Here is a 9937-nt window from a genome sequence, read left to right as displayed (position 1 = left end):
ATGGGAGATGTTTTCTGTGCTGGCACAGTTTCTCCTTGCCAGACAGAGTGGAAAAGCTTTTTCCTACCATGTAGACTAGAAGAGAGTGTTGCCTTCCGATGCAAGGCAGGCGACCTGGTTCAGACGAACAGCACGGCAGCCCTCTAACTAGGGCCACTCGGGCCAATGACACACGCAGACATCAATGTGATGGACGGTCAAAAGGCGTTTATTATGTCGTCTCTTGGGTTTTTATAGTCTAAGGGGTCTCTACGTCAGCATGGGTCTGTCTTTACCTTCTATGGTTAGTAAGAGGTGGACTGTTACTGGGTAGGGGATGGAAAGTTACTGGAATTTGGTTAGGCGGGTTACATTCCTATGTAAGTTTCTTATCTATGGGAGGCAGATGGTCTTATCTAAGGGGATCTGAGGGTCCTGGCTTTCCGTGACATCGCGAGATCTTCCGCAGCGCCTTTCCCTGTCTACCACATCTCCCCCCCCCTTTTCACAAATGGATGAGGTAGTCATGCCTATAGGTACTTAAGTGAGGTGTAAGGTCGTAGCTTGACAAGGGAAAAGGGTCTTGGGAGTCCTGAGTAAGCTTTTGTCAGACAAGCTCGGAGGATCTTGTGACTGACGGTGTTCCCTGGTTGAATTCCCTGGTTGAATTCTCTGGTTGATTTCACAGCAATTGTCGTCGGCCTAAGAACAGGATGTTGGTCCGTTCCAGGCGGGTCTGAACGAACGAGACCAGTTTGTTCAGCAGGCATGGTCCGAAGGTGACTGTTAGAAACAGCATGGCCAATGGACCTATCAGGACAGAAATCAGAGTGGTTAGCCAAGGTGATTGATTGAACCAGGACTCGTACCAGCCCTGTTGGGCCTCCCTGTCTTTCTGTCTCTGAGCCAGTCGGTTCCGGAGTTCTGCCATGGAGTCCCTCACGACTCCCGTGTGATCTGCGTAGAAACAGCACTCCTCCTTCAAGGCGGCGCACAGGCCCCCTTGCTGCATGAACAGGAGGTCTAGGCCTCGCCTGTTCTGCAAGACCACTTCTGAGAGTGAGGAGACCGACTTCTCTAGAAAGGAGATGGATTTCTCGATCCTTTGCAGGTCCTCGTCAATTGTTGCTTGCAGCTGTGACAGTCCTTGGTGCTGGGTCGCTAGGGCTGAGACTCCTGTGGCCGTTCCGGCTGCTCCCAGGCTGAGCAGCATCGCGATAATTATACCTGTCAATATTTCTCTTTTGTGGATCCGGCCGGGTCCCTCAAGAAGATGGTACATTTCTTCGTCTGAGTGGTACAGGATCCTAGGAACAATCAGAACTTGGACACAGAAGTCGTTAGAGTCATTGAATTTGGGAAGGAACACACAAGGACTCACTCCGGATCGCTGGCAAACCCACATCCCAGATGCGGCTGGGACTGCCCATTTATTGTTTTTCCTGTTAGGCTTGACGATTTTGGTGCAGACGTTGCCTTTCCGCCTAGCTAGGGTTGCATTGCCAAAGCATCTGCCTCGGCCTGTGACTTGACTCAGGGTGATTCCCTTGCGAGGGGTGTCCCATCTGCACTGGTGAGGGGCGTCGGCTGAGGAGTAACTGAAGGGAGTGTTTAGAGCGACTCCTTCGAAAAAGGGGGGTTTGACATCGTAACAAAGCCAGCAGGATTCGGTTAGGTTAGGGTTGGATTCGTTCAGGGATACAAAGGTAGCTTCTAACATGCGAAGGATTGGGTCTGCATCTGACTCGGTTAAGCGGCTCATCTGAAAGGTCTCCGCTTGACCGGTCGGGACTTTGCTGACCCCTGTGGGTAAGGTTTTGGGGTAGGTTACGTTTCTCCCTTTCGGCACGCTTTTAATCGCTTTGTTGGGTCCGACTGCTCGGGGTGCTGACGGTTGAAGCCTGATAATTTGCACATTCGCCCTCTCTTTTGACCCTTGAAGGACTACTGTCCATGTTCTGCCTGTGGCCCGGCTAGGGTGATCTGGCTGCAAGACCGTCATGTTGTACTCAGTGCATGCCCGAAATCTAGGGATTTTATGTTGGTTTCGATGGAAGTTCCCGTGAAAGAAGAGGGGTATTTTGCAACCGATGGGTGCCCAGGTGAACTGTAGGAATTTGTCTGGCTCTTGTGGATCCCACCCAGGCCCCGATGGCCTGGCATCTGTAACTATAGTTTCGCAACCCCAGTGCCCACAGTATCCCCACCCTGGGTGATTGCAGTAACTTTTCCCAGGGTTTGAAGCTGGGCACCAGTAGGATAGGTACGAGTGTGTGACGTGTGGGGAATAGGGGTGTACCTTTGGCTGTCCTGGAAACAGGTCGGTGATGCGGAGCACGAAGGATGGGGTGTTCGGTGTGGTGATTTCTCTGAGCGCTTTGCCCCTACTAAGGTGTCGCATTACCCACCTGAAGGGCTGATGGGGGTAGTGGTCTGGGCTGGCTTGCCCCCTGGCAACAAGCCCCAACAGCAAAATCGCACAGAAACACCCTTGGTGCTTGGGTCTCACCCGTGCGGGTCTCTCGGGTGCTGCTTGGCGGCTTGGTGGTCTGTCGCTTTCGTCCGGAACTGGAAAGTACGCGTCACAAGGACGTCCCACGAGCAGGTCCTGTAAACAGATACTCGCAATTCTCGTCAGTCTCATTCTGCTCGCCCTGAAGGTCCGGTTTAATCGACTTAAGTGGACACCACCTGATTTTGCCGTCCTTTTTGACCGCTGCGTACCCTCGCCCTGTGAGCACCAGCCTCCAACCCTGTTCCCACTCGCCTAGCTCGTTTCTGTTTACCACCTGCGGGCCCTCTTCTAGCGTTCGAGTAACCCAGTGTTTTTGAACGGGACTGTTTGTTTCATCTCCCCTAGGGAATTGATTCAGTGCCAGCAAGGCGGTTGCCAGCATACGTGCCTGATCTCCTGGGGGAATGGCGTTGGCAAAGCCCTCTGCTTTTGCCAACACTTTTATCTTGGTTTTCAGGGTCTGGTTTGCTCTCTGTACTATGGCCTGTCCGGTACTGTTATGTGGGATGCCGTGCACTAGCGTGATACCCCATTTCGAGGCGAATTCCTGTACTTGTTTGGATTTGAAGTTGGAGCTGTTGTCCGTTTTGATCTGCTTGGGGATGCCAAGCCAGGCCATGGCTGTCAGCCAGTGCTGAATTGTGGCTTTGGAATTGGTTTTGGGGTGCTGTGTAGCTACGATCGCTCCGCTATAAGTGTCTACTGTCACTGCAAGCCAAGCTCGGGGCCTTAGTATTTCGCACCAGGTGAAGTCCGACTGCCAGATTTCTGAGGGCTTGAGGCTACTCGGGTTGACTCTGTAGGACCAAAGGGGTGACTTCTGGCAATGAGGGCAAGTGGCTACCACATGTTTGGCGTCCGCCGTCGAGATTCCGCATCTCTTCGCCAGTGCTTTGACTCCGATGTGGAGCGACTCGTGCAGTTGACGAGCTCTTTGCAAGGTCCAAACGCCTTTCGCTGCGGCGTCTGCTTTGTCGTTGCCGATCTGAAAGTAACCTTTGACTGGGTCATGGCTGTTGATGTGGATGACTGACACGGTGCCCTGTCGCGAGGAGAGTGCTTCTTCCAGCATTAGGGCTGCTGCTGATGTTGACACTTCGATGAAGTCAAGGGAGCTCTTTGCTTGCTGTGTCAGCTCCTTGGGTTCCCAGGGGTGCTTTCCTTTCAGGAGGTCGTACAGAGGGTCCATGATCTCGGGAGGAATCAGGACGATGTTGCGAAGCCACTGCAGCGATCCCACCAGGCGTTGCACGTCGTGGAGCGTCTCGATGTCTCGGTTGATCTTCATCTCGGGGGGTGTCACGTAGGAGCTTGTGATGCCTACTCCCAGGAAGGTCACGCAGGGTCCTCTCTTGATCTTTGCGCTCGCGATCTCGAAGCCGTTGGCTTGAAGGGTTTCCGTGACTGTGGACACCAGGTGATCCACTTGGCTTGTCGATGGTGCTGCGACCAGGATGTCGTCCATGTACTGGATGATGGTTGCGGTGGGGTATGAGTGTCGGACTGGCGTCAGTGCTTTGTCCACGGTGATTTGGCATATGGTGGGACTGTCGACCAGGCCTTGCGGAAGTACTCTCCATTGGAAGCGAAGGTTGGGCCTCTCGCCGTTCCGAAATGCCACGGAAAAGGCGAATCATTCTCTGTCCTCAGGGTGCAGGGGTATTGAAAAGAAGCAGTCCTTGATGTCCAGTACTGCACACGGCTGCCCTGTGGGGACGGCTGAGTTCGTGGGAAGCAGTGTCTGGACTGGACCCATGGGTCGAATCGTCTTGTTCACTTCTCTCAGGTCGTGGACGAGACGATAGCCTTGTCCGGACCTTTTGGGGACTATGAATACCGGGGTGTTCCATGGGCTGGTGGAGGGTTCTATGTGACCCTTTTCCAGTTCTCGATCGACCAGTTCCAGCAAGGCTGCCTGTCGGAGGAAGGAGACCCAGACACCAATTGGTTCATCCAAGTCCAATTTATTGATCGAATACGGCGGGTTAAATATGGTTCTTAATAAGCTTCATACATATTGCAAAAGTTGAGCTCAGGATTGGTTAGTTACATATCAGCAACTACACCTACTTCTACATTCTTGTGCTTATTCTTCTGTTACATTCTGCAGATATTCAGGACTAATCTCACCTCCCTTTCCTCATGTTGCAGCAAGGCCATCCGGCATTCTTGCCTGTCAGCAGTCACTGAATCAGAGACTGCTGACCTCCCTTTCAAGCTTAACCAGAGGCATTAAATCAGTATGGCCTTTCTCAATTAACCAACTCTTAATAAAATCCTCCACATTTCCCCCGCTTTCTTCTTGAGCAAGGAGATTAGTTTGCCAGGTTTTTGCTATCATACGGCTAACCATGTTTTGAATACAAGTAAAAATACAAGGCAAAATAAGCAAAAACATTAAGATCACACCCAGTAAGCCGATAGCATATGTCACAATGTTCCTTAGCCATGGTCCAAGCCCTAAGCCTTTAAGCCATTCGTCAATTCCTAAACCTTCTTCTTCTTTGAGATTGTGAAGTCCCTGTTGTAGTTCTTTTATCTTAGTATGAATGGACACCGAATGATCAGACAAATTCATACAACACATTCCCTCAAATTCTTCACATCCATGCCCTTGTGCTAAGAGCAAAAAATCTACAGCAGCTCTATTTTGTAAAACAGCATGGTTAACACTTTGCACATCTGCAGTCATCATGTCCAGAATTTGGGATGTCTGGTTCAGCTCATTTCTTGTCCAGCACCCTAATTGTTTTGCTAAATTCATAGCCTTATTGGCAGATCCTCCTGGTAAGATAGTTGAAACTACTACTTGTCTGAATGTACCCCAAAACTTTGGATCTCCAATCTGGCTGCAGTCCAAGTCATGTATACTACGCCTTTTCCTGTTTGATGTTTGACTGAGCTGCATTAGCAAGGATACATTAGGGTGAAACAAGGACAATTTTCCCAAATAACAGGGTCCACCCTGTGGCTTAGCTGGTACACCATTCCACGCCCTGTCTCCACAAATTAGAAATATTCCTGTAGGTAATTTCATTGGTGCCGTAATGTTTGTGCCGTTACATTGACTGTAATGCTGTGGAGAGAATTCACTCAAATTCAGGGATGAATCCAAGGTGGCCCATGTGTCTTTAGGTTGATTTAAATTCTGGACATCCAAGGGTTTGAAACTAAACCATCCGCCAGCTGTGGTGTTAGACATACTGGCATTTGCACTTCCAAAAAGATCTAATTCTTCAGGAGGAGAACGCAAGGAAGTGTTAAGTGATTGGATTAGTAAACATTGGCGATAGCCATCACTCTGACCTGCAGTATATCCTTGCTGTGCTGGCAATGTGATGTTAGACATGTTACGCATGCATAAGGTTCGATTATTTATTAAACTGCAAAATTCTCCAGGAGACCACACTGGAAGTCCTACCAAGCATGTTCGAAATGGATTAGTAACCCCTCCAAGACTAAGTGATGATTGATTAGTTTGATTAGCAAGTGTTACCCATAGATTTTCTCTTGGCTGACTGAAGTGTGTTATTCCTACTGCTTTAACTGCTACAGCGTTAAGCAGTATAATAAAAACAAACTTCATTTTTCTTTCCTTTTTGCCTGTTTTTTCTTCCTCTGCTGTCTTTTACTTGACTTGTTAGGCTGATTAAAATGGACCTGAGTCAGTCTTTGAATACACTGATCTAACCCCAAATCAGCATCCTTGCTCACAGGTATAGCATATGGCAAGTTTAAAGGCAAATCAGCTTTACAGCGAGCTGCTATAATGCGTGAGGCACTAGTAACTTCAAGCTCTCTAAGTGCTTGCTGCAACTTCCATCTAATATATGCTATAACCACTTGTTCTGCACTCTCAAAAAGCTCCAATCCTGCCCTTCCTGGCAGACCAGTATTTTGTTCAAGAGCTCTAACCCAGACAAAATCTTGAATCCACTTCCCGAAACAAGGTCCACACCATAAATTTGCTATTGTCATTTGTGAGTACCAATAAATCTTATTACAACCTGCACAAAGCAAAGCTATCCATGCATAGCACTTATCAGCATCCCTTTTGCAAACATAACAAGGAAGTGAATGTAAGTAGGCAGCACAATGTGGATCATAACAGTCAAGGCAATGTTCCTTTGCTGGATTTGTTAAACGAAAAGTTGATAATGAGTCAGTAAAACCAATCAACTCCTGGGCCGTCCGATAGTGACATGTCAGTGCTCTGTCCAACACTTTCGAGTGTCCCTTCAGCTGTAGCAGCAGTGGTTGTAGGACTAGAGGCAGTTTCTCCCTCAGTCGCTCCCTGTCCTCCTCTGTGAGGCGATCCACTAGAGGCTGCATCAAAAACAGGTTTAGTCCACTTAGCAGGCACCCACAAAGGTCCTGTAGGTGAAGAAACACAAAGATACCCCCGACCCCAATATAATACTTTCGCAGGTTTTTCCCATAATCCTGTACTCGGGTTCTTATACCTAACCCAGACCTCTGTCTCCTCAGTATTTTTCTGACCTGACCTTGGATGATGTTTAATCGCAGGAGGGGTATCATCTTCTCCAAAAATACATAAATGATTGATCACATACAGAACCTTGGCCAAACATGATTGTGGGTCTGTTAAGTCTTGATGCTTCTCAATATACCGTTTAAGGGTACCGTTTGCTCTTTCCACTATTGCCTGTCCAGTAGAAGAGTGTGGAATACCTGTCACATGCTTAATGGACCACCGATTTAAGAATTTCTGGACCCTAGCACACACATAAGCTCGACCATTATCTGTTTTGATGCTTCTTGGAACTCCCATAACAGCAAAGCAACTTAACAGGTGCCTAATAACATGTGTAGCTTTTTGTCCTGCCTGAGCCGTAGCCCATATGTAGTGACTATATGTATCTACAGTGACATGCACGTACTTAACTTTACCAAATCTAGGTACCTGTGTAACATCCATTTGCCATTTTTCATTTATTTCCAAACCTCGAGGATTAACTCCCACGCCTAAACCTATTCCTTCATTATGATAACTACATATTGGACATGCTCTAACAATGCCTTTAGCTTCTGATAAACTCAGTTCAAAATGTTTTGCAAGCCCTCTTGCATTTTGATGATATCTGCTATGTGCTTCTCTGGCCAATGTATGCTTGTCAATAGGACAAGAGTTATCAATGGGTAAAGTAACCAATTTGTCTGCACGTTCATTCCCTTCTCCTAAACCTTCAGACCATTTATGGCTCCTAATATGAATCACAGAATACGCTGCACTTCTTTCTCGTAAAGCTTTCCTTAATTGTATCAATAGTTCATACAATCGTTTATTATTCACTTCCTTAATTGCTGCTTCCTCTATTCGTCTGGCTACTCCGGCAACATACATAGAGTCTGTGACCACATTTAAAGGCTCCTGTAAATTAGACACTGCCCATACTACTGCCAACAATTCCAAAGTTTGTAAACTATCTGCAGGATCTGCTGTAAGAAGTTGATGCTTCCATTGTCCTTTTTCTTGCCAGGTGACAGCAGCACGCCTTGATTTCTTTCCCGCATCTGTAAAAGCTGTAATAGCTCCTTCTATAGGGCGTTCTTCCCTCAATGGTCGAGTAATCCAGTTCCATTCTGTCATCCATTGCAAAACTTTAGGCACTAATTTGCTGGTTTCTACTTTAGCAGGTGATGCTAATAATGCTTCCTGCAAGTTCTTTGAATTAATCAAGTACCAGTCTAAAGTCTCTTTCTCCATAGGCAATCTAATGGTAGCAGGTTCTCGACCATCCACTTCAATAATTCTGAGACGCCCTTTTTTGACTAACACAGCCAATTGTTCAATTTTTGAGAATATTGTTCTCTTATGTTGTAGTGATGGTGACAACCATTCCAGAACTCATATCTCCCCCGTTTTCTCCTGTTGTTGAGAGAGAGCACCAAGCAAATGGCAAGGACTATTCCAAATAGTAAGGTCAATAGGGCAGTCGAGTTGTCGACGAGACACATATCCCTGTTGTACACAATTACTAATTTGTTGCAAGGCAAGATAGTGCTCCTTTGTCAGGTGTACAGGAGTAGTAGGATCAATACCCTTTAACAAAGGCCGCAGGGTTTCTAATAAATGATTTGGTATTCCCACAATAGGTTTTAACCACTGTAAATCTCCCAGCAACTTCTGTGCATCATGCAAAGTTTTAATGTCCAATTGTAATTCCAATTTTTGAGGTATTACTTTTTGATCTGTTAAAGTCCATCCCAGATATTTCCACGGTGTGGTGGTCTGAATTTTCTCAGCAGCAATAACAAGCGAATATGCTGAAAGAGTATCTCTAATACTGTCAATCTGCAGAGAGGAGAATGGTTGTTGCTGGGCAAACAAAATGTCGTCCATGTAATGATATATTATAGTTGCTGGCCACTTACGACGTAGTGGCTGTAATGCAGCATCAACATAAAGCTGACACAACATCGGGGAATTACGCATGCCTTGCGGAAGAGTGTCCATTCAAATCTTTTATCTGGCTCTCCACGATTTATTGCCGGTAAAGTAAAAGCAAATCTCTTCATATCATCAGGATGCAGCCCAATAGTGAAAAAACAATCCTTTAGATCAATAATTAAAAGTGGCCAGTGTTCTGGGATCATAGCTGGATTTGGAAGACCAGGCTGTAAGGCCCCCATTGATTCCATCTGTTCATTTACAGCCCGTAAATCATGTATCAAACGATATTTCCCTGATTTCTTCTTGATAACAAAAATAGGTGTATTCCAAGGGCTCGTAGAAAGTCGTAAGTGTCCCTGTGAATATTGTTCCTTTACCAATTCATGGGCATGCATAAGACTCTCCCCTTTTAATGGCCATTGCTTAACCATCACCGGTGTATCCGTTTTCCAGGTGAGTGGAATGGGGAAAGTCCAAGCAATGGCAATTACCCCAAAGGGTGATGATTAGTTAACACCACTCCCAATTGTGTTAAAATATCCCTTCCAATTAAACAAGAAACTGTAGGTGGTAATTGAACAACTGAAAACACAGCAGATACTTGTTGATCATCAATACACACTAACAAAAGTGGTGATCTACTTGCTAATGTAAATCCTCCTACTCCGGTGAGCATATTTGATGATGGGAACAGAGGCCAATGTTGTGGCCATGCTTCTGGAGAGATAGTGCTGGTATCTGCTCCTGTATCCAATAATCCATAAAGGGTTATGCTTTGATGTCCATGGGTAATTTCCACCTTTTGTTTTGGTCTATTTTGTAAATCCACAGTTAAAAGTGTAACACTAGTAGAGCCAAAACCCTTTTCATCCCGCGTTTGTCCAGTAAATGATGGTATACCAGATGTCATTTGACATAGTGGTATTAATTGTGCAATGCGTTGTCCTTTTGTTATTTTAATAGGAGGATAAAGGGTGTAAACCATAATTTGTATTTCCCCTGTATAATCCGCATCGATAACACCAGGC

Source organism: Melozone crissalis, unplaced genomic scaffold, assembly GCF_028551555.1.
Source record: "Melozone crissalis strain CALT ecotype California unplaced genomic scaffold, PUWL_Pcris_2 ptg000409l_1, whole genome shotgun sequence".
Taxonomy (NCBI): domain Eukaryota; kingdom Metazoa; phylum Chordata; class Aves; order Passeriformes; family Passerellidae; genus Melozone; species Melozone crissalis.
Note: the sequence above shows the minus strand (reverse complement) of the source record.